This window comes from Hypanus sabinus, chromosome 9 (genome assembly GCF_030144855.1).
Source record: "Hypanus sabinus isolate sHypSab1 chromosome 9, sHypSab1.hap1, whole genome shotgun sequence".
Lineage (NCBI taxonomy): Eukaryota > Metazoa > Chordata > Chondrichthyes > Myliobatiformes > Dasyatidae > Hypanus > Hypanus sabinus.
Genome location: NC_082714.1, coordinates 68881325 through 68898488, shown reverse-complemented (window position 1 = coordinate 68898488; position 17164 = coordinate 68881325).

Sequence of the window (17164 nt, the reverse complement as noted above, 5' to 3'; positions counted from 1 at the left end):
GTGATTGCACACTTCCTATTGTAACCTGTTGTATCCTATTGTAAAATCCCATTAATGTGATTCGACCCTTCCTATTGTACCCTGTTGTATCCTATTGTAAAATCCCAACAAAGTGATCGTACACTTCCTTTTGTACCATGTTGTATCATATTGTATAATCACACCAATGAGATTGCACACTTCCTATTGTACCCTGTTCTATCCTACTCTAAAATCCCACCAAAGTGATTGCACACTTCCTTTTCTACCCTGTTGTATCCTATTGTAAACTACCACCAATGTGATTGCACACTTCCTATTGTACCATGTTGTATCTTATTGTAAAATCCCATTAATGTGATTGCAATCTTCCTATTGTACCCTGTTGTATCATATTGTAAAATCGCACCAATGTGAGTGCACACTTCCTATTGTACCCTGTTGTATCCTATTGTAAAAACCTATCAATGAGATTGCACAGTTCCTATTGAACCCTGTTGTATCCTATTGTAAAATCCCACCAAAGTGATTGTACACTTCCTTTTGAAACCCTGTTGTATCATATTGTAAAATCCCACCAATGTAATTGCACACTTCCTATTGTACCCTGTTCTATCCTATTCTAAAATCCCACCAATGTGATTGCACACATCCTATTGTACGCTGTTGTATCCTATTGTAAAATCCCACCAACGTGATTATACACTTACTATTGTACACTGTAGTATCGTATAGTATAAACCCACCAATGTGATTGCACACTTTCTTTTGAACCCTGTTGTATCCTATTGTAAATTCCCACCGATGTGGTTGCGCACTTCATATTGGACCCTGTTATATCCTATTGTAAATTCCCACCAATATGAATGCACACTTCCTATTGTACCCTGTTCTATCCAATTGTAAAATCACACCAATGTGATTGTGCACTTCCTATTGTACCTTGTTGTATCCTATTGTAAATAAACATTAATGTGATTGCACAGTTTCGATTGTACCCTGTTGGATCCTATTGTAAAATCCCATCAATGATATTGCACTCTTCCTATTGTACCCTGTTGAATCCTATTGTAAAATCCCACCAATCTGATTGCACACTTCCTGTTGCACCCTACTGTATCCTATTGTAAAATCCCACCGATGTGATTGCACACTTCCTATTGTACCCTGTTGTATCCTGTTGTAAATTCCCACCAATATCATTGCGCACTTCCTATTGTACCCTGCTGTATCCTATTGTATAATCCCATCAATGTGATTTACACATCCTATTGTATGCTGTTGTATCCTATTGTAATCTCGCATCAATGTGATTGCACACTTCCTATTGTACCCTGTTGTATCCTATTGTAAAATCCCACCAATGTGATTGCACACCTCCTATTGTACCCTGTTGTATCCTATTGTAATTTCCCACCAATGAGATTGCACACTTCCTATTATACCCTATTGTATCCTGTTCTAAAATCCCACCAATCTGATTACACACTTCCTATTGTACCCTGTGGTACCCTATTGTCCAATCCCATCAATGTGATTGCACTCTTCCAATTGTACCCTGTTACCCTGTTATATCCTATTGTAAAATCCCATCAACGTGATTGCACACGTCCTTTTGTACCCTATTGTATCCTATTGTAAAATCCCAACAATCTGATTGCACACTTCCTATTGTACCCTTTTGTATCCTATTGTAAAATCGCATCAATGTGATTGTACACATCCTATTGTACGCTGTTGTATCCTATTGTAGAATCCCACCAATGTGATTACAACCTTCCTATTGTACACTGTTATATCCTATTGTAAAATCCCACCAATGTGATTGCAGACTTCCAATTTTACCCTGTTGTATCCTATTGTAAAATCCCACCAATGTGATTGCACACTTCCTATTGTACCCTGCTGTATCCTATTGTAAAATCCCACCAATGTGATTACACACTTCCTGGTGTATCCTGTTGTATCTTATTGTAAAATCCCACCAACGTGATTGTACACTTCCTATTGTTCACTGTAGTATCGTATTGTAAAAACCCACCAATGTGATTGCACGCTTCCTTTTGAACCCTGTTGTACCCTATTGTAAAAACCAACCAACATGATTGCACACTTCCTATTGACCCTGTTGTATCCTATTCTAATTTCCCACCAATGTGATTGCACACTTCCTATTGTACCATTGTATCCTATTGTAAAATCCCACCAACGTGATTATACACTTCCTATTGTACACTGTAGTATCATATTGTATAAACCCACCAATGTGATTGCACACTTTCTTTTGAACCCTGTTATATCCTATTGTAAATTCCCACCGATGTGGTTGCACACTTCATATTGGACCCTGTTATATCCTATTGTAAAATCACACCAATGTGATTGTGCACTTCCTATTGTACCTTGTTGTATCCTATTGTAAATAAACATTAATCTGATTGCACAGTTCCGATTGTACCATGTTGTATCCTATTGTAAAATCCCACCAATCTGATTGCACGCTTCCTGTTGCACCCTGCTGTATCCTATTGTAAAATGCCACCGATGTGATTGCACACTTCCTATTGTACCCGGTTGTATCCTATCTTAAAAACCCACCAATGTGATTGTGCACTTCCTATTGTACCTTGTTGTATCCTATTGTAAATAAACATTAATCTGATTGCACACGTCCTTTTGTACCCTATTGTATCCTATTGTAAAATCCCAACAATCTGATTGCACACTTCCTATTGTACCCTGTGGTATCCTATTGTAAAATCCCACCAATGTGATTGCACACCTCCTATTATACCCTGTTGTACCCTATTGTAAAATCCCATCAATGTGATTTTACACATCCTGTTGTACGCTGTTGTATCCTATTGTTGAATCCCACCAATGTGATTGCACACTTCCTATTGTACACTGCTGTATCCTACTGTAAAATCCCATCAATGTGATTGCACACTTCCTATGGTACCCTGTTGTATCCTATTGTAAAATCCCACCAATGTGATTGCACACTTCCTATTGTACCCTGTTGCATCCTATTGTAAAATCCCATCAATGTGATTGCACCCTTCCAATTGTACCCTGTTGTATCCTATTGTAAAATCCCACCAATGTGATTGCACTGTTCCTATTGTACTTTGTTGTATCCTATTGTAAGATCCCACCAATGTGATTGCACACTTCCTATTGTACCCTGTTGCATCCTATTGTAAAATCCCATCAATGTGATTGCACACTTCCTATTGTACCCTGTTGCATCCTATTGTAAAATCCCATCAATGTGATTGCACACTTCCTATTGTACCCTGTTGTATCCTATTGTAAAATCCCACCAACGTGATTGCACACTTCCTATTCTACCCTGTTGCATCCTATTGTGAAATCCCACCAATGTGATTGCACTGTTCATATTGTAACCTGTTGCATCCTATTGTAAAATCCCGCCAATGTGATTGCACATTTCATATTCTACCCTGTTGTATCCTATTGCAAAAATCTCCCAATGTGATTGCACTCTTCCTATTGTACCCGGTTGTATCATATTGTAAAATCCCACCAATGTGATTGCACAGTTCCTATTATCCCCGTTTCATCCTATTGTAAAATCCCGCCAATGTGATTGCACAGTTCCTATTGTACCCTGTTGTATCCTATTGTAAAATCCCACCAATGTGATTGCACAGTTCCTATCATCCCCGTTTCATCCTATTGTAAAATCCCGCCAATGTGATTGCACAGTTCCTATTGTACCCTGTTCTATCCAATTGTAAAATCACATCAATGTGATTGTGCACTTCCTATTGTACCTTGTTCTATCCTATTGTAAATAAACATTAATCTGATTGCACAGATCCGATTGTACCCTGTTGTATCCTATTGTAAAATCCCACCAATCTGATTGCACACTTCCTGTTGCACCCTGCTGTATCCTATTGTAAAATCCCACCGATGTGATTGCACACTTCCTATTGTACCCGGTTGTATCCTATTGTAAAAACCCACCAATCTGATTGCACACTTCCTATTGTACCCTGTTGTATCCTATTGTAAAAATCCATCAATGTGATTGCACACTTCCTATTGTACCCTGTTATATCCTATTGTAATCCCACCAATGTGATTGCACACTTCCTATTGTACCATTGTATCCTATTGTAAAATCCCACCAATGTGATTGCACACTTCCTGTTGTACCCTGCTGTATCCTATTGTAAAATCCCACAGATGTGATTGCAGACTTCCTATTGTACCCGGTTGTATCCTATTGTAAAAACCCACCAATCTGATTGCACACTTCCTATTGTACCCTGTGGTACCCTATTGTCCAATCCCATCAATGTGATTGCACTCTTCCAATTGTACCCTGTTACCCTGTTATATCCTATTGTAAACTCCCATCAATGTGATTGCACAATTCCTATTGTACCCTGTTGTATCGTATTGTATAATCCCACCAATGTGATTGCATCCTTCCTATTGTACCCTGTTGTATCCTGTTGTACAATCCCACCAATGTTAATTGCACACTTCCTATTATACCCTGTGGTATCCTATTGTAAAATCCCACCAATGTGATTGCAGACTTCCAATTGTACCCTGTTGTATCCTATTGTAAAATCCCATCAATGTGATTGCACACTTCCTATTATACGCTGCTGTATCCTATTGTAGAATCCCACCAATGTGATTGCACACTTCCTATACGCTGCTGTATCCTATTGTAAACTCCCATCAATGTGATTGCACAATTCCTATTGTACCCTGTTGTATCGTATTGTATAATCCCACCAATGTGATTGCAACCTTCCTATTGTACACTGCTATATCCTATTGGAAACTCCCACCAATGTGATTGCAGACTTCCTATTGTACCCTGTTGTATCCTATTGTAAAATCCCACCAATGTGATTGCACACTTCCTATTGTAACGTGTTGCATCCTATTGTAAAATCCCACCAATGTGATTTCACAGTTCATATTGTAACCTGTTGCATCCTATTGTAAAAGCCCACCAATATGATTGCACACTTCCTATTGTACCCGGTTGTATCCTATTGTAAAATCCCACCAATGTGATTTCACAGTTCATATTGTAACCTGTTGCATCCTATTGTAAAAACCCACCAATCTGATTGCACACTTCCTATTGTACCCTGTGGTACCCTATTGTCCAATCCCATCAATGTGATTGCACTCTTCCAATTGTACCCTGTTACCCTGTTGCATCCTATTGTAAAATCCCATCAATGTGATTGCACACTTCCTATTGTACCCTGTTGTATCCTATTGTAAAATCCCACCAATGTGATTGTACACTTCCTATTCTACCGTGTTGGATCCTATTGTAAAATCCCACCAACGTGATTGCACACTTCCTATTCTACCCTGTTGCATCCTATTGTGAAATCCCACCAATGTGATTGCACTGTTCATATTGTAACCTGTTGCATCCTATTGTAAAATCCCGCCAATGTGATTGCACATTTCATATTCTACCCTGTTGTATCCTATTGCAAAAATCTCCCAATGTGATTGCACTCTTCCTATTGTACCCGGTTGTATCATATTGTAAAATCCCACCAATGTGATTGCACAGTTCCTATTATCCCCGTTTCATCCTATTGTAAAATCCCGCCAATGTGATTGCACAGTTCCTATTGTACCCTGTTGTATCCTATTGTAAAATCCCACCAATGTGATTGCACAGTTCCTATCATCCCCGTTTCATCCTATTGTAAAATCCCGCCAATGTGATTGCACAGTTCCTATTGTACCCTGTTCTATCCAATTGTAAAATCACATCAATGTGATTGTGCACTTCCTATTGTACCTTGTTCTATCCTATTGTAAATAAACATTAATCTGATTGCACAGTTCCGATTGTACCCTGTTGTATCCTATTGTAAAATCCCACCAATCTGATTGCACACTTCCTGTTGCACCCTGCTGTATCCTATTGTAAAGTCCCACCGATGTGATTGCACACTTCCTATTGTACCCGGTTGTATCCTATTGTAAAAACCCACCAATCTGATTGCACACTTCCTATTGTACCCTGTTGTATCCTATTGTAAAAATCCATCAATGTGATTGCACACTTCCTATTGTACCCTGTTATATCCTATTGTAATCCCACCAATGTGATTGCACACTTCCTGTTGTACCCTGCTGTATCCTATTGTAAAATCCCACAGATGTGATTGCAGACTTCCTATTGTACCCGGTTGTATCCTATTGTAAAAACCCACCAATCTGATTGCACACTTCCTATTGTACCCTGTGGTACCCTATTGTCCAATCCCATCAATGTGATTGCACTCTTCCAATTGTACCCTGTTACCCTGTTATATCCTATTGTAAAATCCCATCAATGTGATTGCACACGTCCTTTTGTACCCTATTGTAACCTATTGTAAAATCCCAACAATCTGATTGCACACTTCCTATTGTACCCTGTGGTATCCTATTGTAAAATCCCACCAATGTGATTGCACACCTCCTATTGTACTCTGTTGTATCCTGTTGTAAATTCCCACCAAAATCGTTGCGCACTTCCCATTGTACCCTGTTGTATCCTATTGTAAAATCCCAACAATCTGATTGAACACTTCCTATTGTACCCTGTGATATCCTATTGTAAAATCCCATCAATGTGATTGTACACATCCTATTGTACGCTGTTGTATCCTATTGTAGAATCCCACCAATGTGATTGCACACTTCCTATTATACGCTGCTGTATCCTATTGTAGAATCCCACCAATGTGATTGCACAATTCCTATTGTACCCTGTTGTATCGTATTGTATAATCCCACCAATGTGATTGCAACCTTCCTATTGTACACTGCTATATCCTATTGGAAACTCCCACCAATGTGATTACACACTTCCTATTGTACCCTGTTGTATCCTGTTGTACAATCCCACCAATGTTAATTGCACACTTCCTATTATACCCTGTGGTATCCTATTGTAAAATCACACCAATGATATTGCACACTTGCTATTGTACCCTGTTGTATCCTATTGTAAAATCCCACCAATGTGATTACACACTTCCTGTTGTATCTTATTGTAAAATCCCACCATTGTGATTGCACAGTTCCTATTGTACCCTGTTGTATCCTATTGTAAAATCCCGCCAATGTGATTGCACACTTCCTATTGTAACCTGTTGCATCCTATTGTAAAATCCCACCAACATGATTGCACACTTCCTATTGTAACCTGTTGCATCCTATTGTAAAATCCCACCAATGTGATTGTACAGTTCATATTCTACCCTGTTGTATCCTATTGTAAAATCCTGCCACTGTGATTGCACACTTCCTATTGTACCCTGTTGTATCCTATTGTAAAATCCCGCCAATGTGATTGCACACTTCCTATTGTACCCTGTTATCTCCTATTGTAACATCCCACCAATGTGATTGCACACTTCCTGTTGTACCCTGCTGTACCCTATTGTAAAAGCCCACCAATATGATTGCACACTTCCTATTGTACCCGGTTGTATCCTATTGTAAAAACCCACCAATCTGATTGCACACTTCCTATTGTACCCTGTGGTACCCTATTGTCCAATCCCATCAATGTGATTGCACTCTTCCAATTGTACCCTGTTACCCTGTTATATCCTATTGTAAAATCCCATCAATGTGATTGCACATGTCCTTTTGTACCCTATTGTATCCTATTGTAAAATCCCAACAATCTGATTGCACACTTCTTATTGTACCCTGTTGTATCCTGTTGTAAATTCCCAACAATGTGATTGCGCACTTCCTATTGTACCCTGTTGTATCCTATTGTAAAATCCCATCAATGTGATTGTACACTTCCTATTATACGCTGCTGTATCCTATTGTAAACTCCCATCAATGTGATTGCACAATTCCTATTGTACCCTGTTGTATCGTATTGTATAATCCCACCAATGTGATTGCATCCTTCCTATTGTACCCTGTTGTATCCTGTTGTACAATCCCACCAATGTTAATTGCACACTTCCTATTATACCCTGTGGTATCCTATTGTAAAATCCCACCAATGTGATTGCAACCTTCCTATTGTACACTGCTATATCCTATTGGAAACTCCCACCAATGTGATTGCAGACTTCCAATTGTACCCTGTTGTATCCTATTGTAAAATCCCACCATTGTGATTGTACACTTCCTATTGTACCCTGTTGTATCCTATTGTAAAATCCCACCAATGTGATTGCACACTTCCTATTGTAACGTGTTGCATCCTATTGTAAAATCCCACCAATGTGATTTCACAGTTCATATTGTAACCTGTTGCATCCTATTGTAAAAGCCCACCAATATGATTGCACACTTCCTATTGTACCCGGTTGTATCCTATTGTAAAAACCCACCAATCTGATTGCACACTTCCTATTGTACCCTGTGGTACCCTATTGTCCAATCCCATCAATGTGATTGCACTCTTCCAATTGTACCCTGTTACCCTGTTATATCCGATTGTAAAATCCCATCAATGTGATTGCACATGTCCTTTTGTACCCTATTGTATCCTATTGTAAAATCCCAACAATCTGATTGCACACTTCTTATTGTACCCTGTTGTATCCTGTTGTAAATTCCCAACAATGTGATTGCGCACTTCCTATTGTACCCTGTTGTATCCTATTGTAAAATCCCATCAATGTGATTGTACACTTCCTATTATACGCTGCTGTATCCTATTGTAAACTCCCATCAATGTGATTGCACAATTCCTATTGTACCCTGTTGTATCGTATTGTATAATCCCACCAATGTGATTGTACACTTCCTATTCTACCGTGTTGGATCCTATTGTAAAATCCCACCAACGTGATTGCACACTTCCTATTCTACCCTGTTGCATCCTATTGTGAAATCCCACCAATGTGATTGCACTGTTCATATTGTAACCTGTTGCATCCTATTGTAAAATCCCGCCAATGTGATTGCACATTTCATATTCTACCCTGTTGTATCCTATTGCAAAAATCTCCCAATGTGATTGCACTCTTCCTATTGTACCCGGTTGTATCATATTGTAAAATCCCACCAATGTGATTGCACAGTTCCTATTATCCCCGTTTCATCCTATTGTAAAATCCCGCCAATGTGATTGCACAGTTCCTATTGTACCCTGTTGTATCCTATTGTAAAATCCCACCAATGTGATTGCACAGTTCCTATCATCCCCGTTTCATCCTATTGTAAAATCCCGCCAATGTGATTGCACAGTTCCTATTGTACCCTGTTCTATCCAATTGTAAAATCACATCAATGTGATTGTGCACTTCCTATTGTACCTTGTTCTATCCTATTGTAAATAAACATTAATCTGATTGCACAGTTCCGATTGTACCCTGTTGTATCCTATTGTAAAATCCCACCAATCTGATTGCACACTTCCTGTTGCACCCTGCTGTATCCTATTGTAAAATCCCACCGATGTGATTGCACACTTCCTATTGTACCCGGTTGTATCCTATTGTAAAAACCCACCAATCTGATTGCACACTTCCTATTGTACCCTGTTGTATCCTATTGTAAAAATCCATCAATGTGATTGCACACTTCCTATTGTACCCTGTTATATCCTATTGTAATCCCACCAATGTGATTGCACACTTCCTATTGTACCATTGTATCCTATTGTAAAATCCCACCAATGTGATTGCACACTTCCTGTTGTACCCTGCTGTATCCTATTGTAAAATCCCACAGATGTGATTGCAGACTTCCTATTGTACCCGGTTGTATCCTATTGTAAAAACCCACCAATCTGATTGCACACTTCCTATTGTACCCTGTGGTACCCTATTGTCCAATCCCATCAATGTGATTGCACTCTTCCAATTGTACCCTGTTACCCTGTTATATCCTATTGTAAACTCCCATCAATGTGATTGCACAATTCCTATTGTACCCTGTTGTATCGTATTGTATAATCCCACCAATGTGATTGCATCCTTCCTATTGTACCCTGTTGTATCCTGTTGTACAATCCCACCAATGTTAATTGCACACTTCCTATTATACCCTGTGGTATCCTATTGTAAAATCCCACCAATGTGATTGCAGACTTCCAATTGTACCCTGTTGTATCCTATTGTAAAATCCCATCAATGTGATTGCACACTTCCTATTATACGCTGCTGTATCCTATTGTAGAATCCCACCAATGTGATTGCACACTTCCTATACGCTGCTGTATCCTATTGTAAACTCCCATCAATGTGATTGCACAATTCCTATTGTACCCTGTTGTATCGTATTGTATAATCCCACCAATGTGATTGCAACCTTCCTATTGTACACTGCTATATCCTATTGGAAACTCCCACCAATGTGATTGCACACTTCCTATTCTACCCTGTTGTATCCTATTGTAAAATCCCACCAATGTGATTGCACACTTCCTATTGTAACGTGTTGCATCCTATTGTAAAATCCCACCAATGTGATTTCACAGTTCATATTGTAACCTGTTGCATCCTATTGTAAAAGCCCACCAATATGATTGCACACTTCCTATTCTACCCGGTTGTATCCTATTGTAAAATCCCATCAATGTGATTGCACACTTCCTATTGTACCCTGTTGTATCCTATTGTAAAATCCCACCAATGTGATTGTACACTTCCTATTCTACCGTGTTGGATCCTATTGTAAAATCCCACCAACGTGATTGCACACTTCCTATTCTACCCTGTTGCATCCTATTGTGAAATCCCACCAATGTGATTGCACTGTTCATATTGTAACCTGTTGCATCCTATTGTAAAATCCCGCCAATGTGATTGCACATTTCATATTCTACCCTGTTGTATCCTATTGCAAAAATCTCCCAATGTGATTGCACTCTTCCTATTGTACCCGGTTGTATCATATTGTAAAATCCCACCAATGTGATTGCACAGTTCCTATTATCCCCGTTTCATCCTATTGTAAAATCCCGCCAATGTGATTGCACAGTTCCTATTGTACCCTGTTGTATCCTATTGTAAAATCCCACCAATGTGATTGCACAGTTCCTATCATCCCCGTTTCATCCTATTGTAAAATCCCGCCAATGTGATTGCACAGTTCCTATTGTACCCTGTTCTATCCAATTGTAAAATCACATCAATGTGATTGTGCACTTCCTATTGTACCTTGTTCTATCCTATTGTAAATAAACATTAATCTGATTGCACAGTTCCGATTGTACCCTGTTGTATCCTATTGTAAAATCCCACCAATCTGATTGCACACTTCCTGTTGCACCCTGCTGTATCCTATTGTAAAGTCCCACCGATGTGATTGCACACTTCCTATTGTACCCGGTTGTATCCTATTGTAAAAACCCACCAATCTGATTGCACACTTCCTATTGTACCCTGTTGTATCCTATTGTAAAAATCCATCAATGTGATTGCACACTTCCTATTGTACCCTGTTATATCCTATTGTAATCCCACCAATGTGATTGCACACTTCCTGTTGTACCCTGCTGTATCCTATTGTAAAATCCCACAGATGTGATTGCAGACTTCCTATTGTACCCGGTTGTATCCTATTGTAAAAACCCACCAATCTGATTGCACACTTCCTATTGTACCCTGTGGTACCCTATTGTCCAATCCCATCAATGTGATTGCACTCTTCCAATTGTACCCTGTTACCCTGTTATATCCTATTGTAAAATCCCATCAATGTGATTGCACACGTCCTTTTGTACCCTATTGTAACCTATTGTAAAATCCCAACAATCTGATTGCACACTTCCTATTGTACCCTGTGGTATCCTATTGTAAAATCCCACCAATGTGATTGCACACCTCCTATTGTACTCTGTTGTATCCTGTTGTAAATTCCCACCAAAATCGTTGCGCACTTCCCATTGTACCCTGTTGTATCCTATTGTAAAATCCCAACAATCTGATTGAACACTTCCTATTGTACCCTGTGATATCCTATTGTAAAATCCCATCAATGTGATTGTACACATCCTATTGTACGCTGTTGTATCCTATTGTAGAATCCCACCAATGTGATTGCACACTTCCTATTATACGCTGCTGTATCCTATTGTAGAATCCCACCAATGTGATTGCACAATTCCTATTGTACCCTGTTGTATCGTATTGTATAATCCCACCAATGTGATTGCAACCTTCCTATTGTACACTGCTATATCCTATTGGAAACTCCCACCAATGTGATTACACACTTCCTATTGTACCCTGTTGTATCCTGTTGTACAATCCCACCAATGTTAATTGCACACTTCCTATTATACCCTGTGGTATCCTATTGTAAAATCACACCAATGATATTGCACACTTGCTATTGTACCCTGTTGTATCCTATTGTAAAATCCCACCAATGTGATTACACACTTCCTGTTGTATCTTATTGTAAAATCCCACCATTGTGATTGCACAGTTCCTATTGTACCCTGTTGTATCCTATTGTAAAATCCCGCCAATGTGATTGCACACTTCCTATTGTAACCTGTTGCATCCTATTGTAAAATCCCACCAACATGATTGCACACTTCCTATTGTAACCTGTTGCATCCTATTGTAAAATCCCACCAATGTGATTGTACAGTTCATATTCTACCCTGTTGTATCCTATTGTAAAATCCTGCCACTGTGATTGCACACTTCCTGTTGTACCCTGTTGTATCCTATTGTAAAATCCCTCCAATGTGAATGCACACTTCCTATTGTACCCTGTTATCTCCTATTGTAACATCCCACCAATGTGATTGCACACTTCCTGTTGTACCCTGCTGTACCCTATTGTAAAAGCCCACCAATATGATTGCACACTTCCTATTGTACCCGGTTGTATCCTATTGTAAAAACCCACCAATCTGATTGCACACTTCCTATTGTACCCTGTGGTACCCTATTGTCCAATCCCATCAATGTGATTGCACTCTTCCAATTGTACCCTGTTACCCTGTTATATCCTATTGTAAAATCCCATCAATGTGATTGCACATGTCCTTTTGTACCCTATTGTATCCTATTGTAAAATCCCAACAATCTGATTGCACACTTCTTATTGTACCCTGTTGTATCCTGTTGTAAATTCCCAACAATGTGATTGCGCACTTCCTATTGTACCCTGTTGTATCCTATTGCAAAATCCCATCAATGTGATTGTACACTTCCTATTATACGCTGCTGTATCCTATTGTAAACTCCCATCAATGTGATTGCACAATTCCTATTGTACCCTGTTGTATCGTATTGTATAATCCCACCAATGTGATTGCATCCTTCCTATTGTACCCTGTTGTATCCTGTTGTACAATCCCACCAATGTTAATTGCACACTTCCTATTATACCCTGTGGTATCCTATTGTAAAATCCCACCAATGTGATTGCAACCTTCCTATTGTACACTGCTATATCCTATTGGAAACTCCCACCAATGTGATTGCAGACTTCCAATTGTACCCTGTTGTATCCTATTGTAAAATCCCACCATTGTGATTGTACACTTCCTATTGTACCCTGTTGTATCCTATTGTAAAATCCCACCAATGTGATTGCACACTTCCTATTGTAACGTGTTGCATCCTATTGTAAAATCCCACCAATGTGATTTCACAGTTCATATTGTAACCTGTTGCATCCTATTGTAAAAGCCCACCAATATGATTGCACACTTCCTATTGTACCCGGTTGTATCCTATTGTAAAAACCCACCAATCTGATTGCACACTTCCTATTGTACCCTGTGGTACCCTATTGTCCAATCCCATCAATGTGATTGCACTCTTCCAATTGTACCCTGTTACCCTGTTATATCCGATTGTAAAATCCCATCAATGTGATTGCACATGTCCTTTTGTACCCTATTGTATCCTATTGTAAAATCCCAACAATCTGATTGCACACTTCTTATTGTACCCTGTTGTATCCTGTTGTAAATTCCCAACAATGTGATTGCGCACTTCCTATTGTACCCTGTTGTATCCTATTGTAAAATCCCATCAATGTGATTGTACACTTCCTATTATACGCTGCTGTATCCTATTGTAAACTCCCATCAATGTGATTGCACAATTCCTATTGTACCCTGTTGTATCGTATTGTATAATCCCACCAATGTGATTGCATCCTTCCTATTGTACCCTGTTGTATCCTGTTGTACAATCCCACCAATGTTAATTGCACACTTCCTATTATACCCTGTGGTATCCTATTGTAAAATCCCACCAATATGATTGCAGACTTCCAATTGTACCCTGTTGTATCCTATTGTAAAATCCCATCAATGTGATTGTACACATCCTATTGTACGCTGTTGTATCCTATTGTAGAATCCCACCAAAGTGATTGCACACTTCCTATTATACGCTGCTGTATCCTATTGTAGAATCCCACCAATGTGATTGCACACTTCCTATACGCTGCTGTATCCTATTGTAAACTCCCATCAATGTGATTGCACAATTCCTATTGTACCCTGTTGTATCGTATTGTATAATCCCACCAATGTGATTGCAACCTTCCTATTGTACACTGCTATATCCTATTGGAAACTCCCACCAATGTGATTGCAGACTTCCAATTGTACCCTGTTGTATCCTATTGTAAAATCCCACCAATGTGATTGCACACTTCCTATTGTAACGTGTTGCATCCTATTGTAAAATCCCACCAATGTGATTTCACAGTTCATATTGTAACCTGTTGCATCCTATTGTAAAATCCCGCCAATGTGATTGCACATTTCATATTGTACCCTGTTTTATCCTATTGTAAAAACCCACCAATCTGATTGCACACTTCCAATTGTACCCTGTTACCCTGTTATATCCTATTGTAAAATCCCATCAATGTGATTGCACACGTCCTTTTGTACCCTATTGTATCCTATTGTAAAATCCCAACAATCTGATTGCGCACTTCCTATTGTACCCTGTTGTATCCTATTGTAAAATCCCATCAATGTGATTGTACACATCCTATTGTACGCTGTTCTATCCTATTGTAGAATCCCACCAATGTGATTGCACACTTCCTATTATACGCTGCTGTATCCTATTGTAAACTCCCATCAATGTGATTGCACAATTCCTATTGTACCCTGTTGTATCGTATTGTATAATCCCACCAATGTGATTGCATCCTTCCAATTGTACCCTGTTGTATCCTATTGTAAAATCCCACCAATGTGATTGCACTGTTCCTATTGTACTTCGTTGTATCCTATTGTAAGATCCCACCAATGTGATTGCACACTTCCTATTGTACCCTGTTGCATCCTATTGTAAAATTCCATCAATGTGATTGCACACTTCCTATTGTACCCTGTTGCATCCTATTGTAAAATCCCATCAATGTGATTGCACACTTCCTATTGTACCCTGTTGTATCCTATTGTAAAATCCCACCAATGTGATTGTACACTTCCTATTCTACCGTGTTGGATCCTATTGTAAAATCCCACCAACGTGATTGCACACTTCCTATTCTACCCTGTTGCATCCTATTGTGAAATCCCACCAATGTGATTGCACTGTTCATATTGTAACCTGTTGCATCCTATTGTAAAATCCCGCCAATGTGATTGCACATTTCATATTCTACCCTGTTGTATCCTATTGCAAAAATCTCCCAATGTGATTGCACTCTTCCTATTGTACCCGGTTGTATCATATTGTAAAATCCCACCAATGTGATTGCACAGTTCCTATTATCCCCGTTTCATCCTATTGTAAAATCCCGCCAATGTGATTGCACAGTTCCTATTGTACCCTGTTGTATCCTATTGTAAAATCCCACCAATGTGATTGCACAGTTCCTATCATCCCCGTTTCATCCTATTGTAAAATCCCGCCAATGTGATTGCACAGTTCCTATTGTACCTTGTTCTATCCTATTGTAAATAAACATTAATCTGATTGCACAGTTCCGATTGTACCCTGTTGTATCCTATTGTAAAATCCCACCAATCTGATTGCACACTTCCTGTTGCACCCTGCTGTATCCTATTGTAAAATCCCACCGATGTGATTGCACACTTCCTATTGTACCCGGTTGTATCCTATTGTAAAAACCCACCAATCTGATTGCACACTTCCTATTGTACCCTGTTGTATCCTATTGTAAAAATCCACCAATGTGATTGCACACTTCCTATTGTACCATTGTATCCTATTGTAAAATCCCACCAATGTGATTGCACACTTCCTGTTGTACGCTGTTGTATCCTATTGTAAAATCCCACCAAAGTGATTGTACACTTCCTTTTGTACCATGTTGTATCATATTGTATAATCCCACCAATGAGATTGCACACTTCCTATTGTAACCTGTTCTATCCTACTCTAAAATCCCACCAAAGTGATTGCACGCTTCCTATTGTACCCTGTTATATCCTATTGTAATCCCACCAATGTGATTGCACACTTCCTATTGTACCATTGTATCCTATTGTAAAATCCCACCAATGTGATTGCACACTTCCTGTTGTACCCTGCTGTATCCTATTGTAAAATCCCACAGATCTGATTGCAGACTTCCTATTGTACCCGGTTGTATCCTATTGTAAAAACCCACCAATCTGATTGCACACTTCCTATTGTACCCTGTGGTACCCTATTGTCCAATCCCATCAATGTGATTGCACTCTTCCAATTGTACCCTGTTACCCTGTTATATCCTATTGTAAACTCCCATCAATGTGATTGCACAATTCCTATTTTACCCTGTTGTATCGTATTGTATAATCCCACCAATGTGATTGCATCCTTCCTATTGTACCCTGTTGTATCCTGTTGTACAATCCCACCAATGTTAATTGCACACTTCCTATTATACCCTGTGGTATCCTATTGTAAAATCCCACCAATGTGATTGCAGACTTCCAATTGTACCCTGTTGTATCCTATTGTAAAATCCCATCAATGTGATTGTACACATCCTATTGTACGCTGCTGTATCCTATTGTAGAATCCCACCAATGTGATTGCACACTTCCTATACGCTGCTGTATCCTATTGTAAACTCCCATCAATGTGATTGCACAATTCCTATTGTACCCTGTTGTATCGTATTGTATAATCCCACCAATGTGATTGCAACCTTCCTATTGTACACTGCTATATCCTATTGGAAACTCCCACCAATGTGATTGCAGACTTCCAATTGTACCCTGTTGTATCCTATTGTA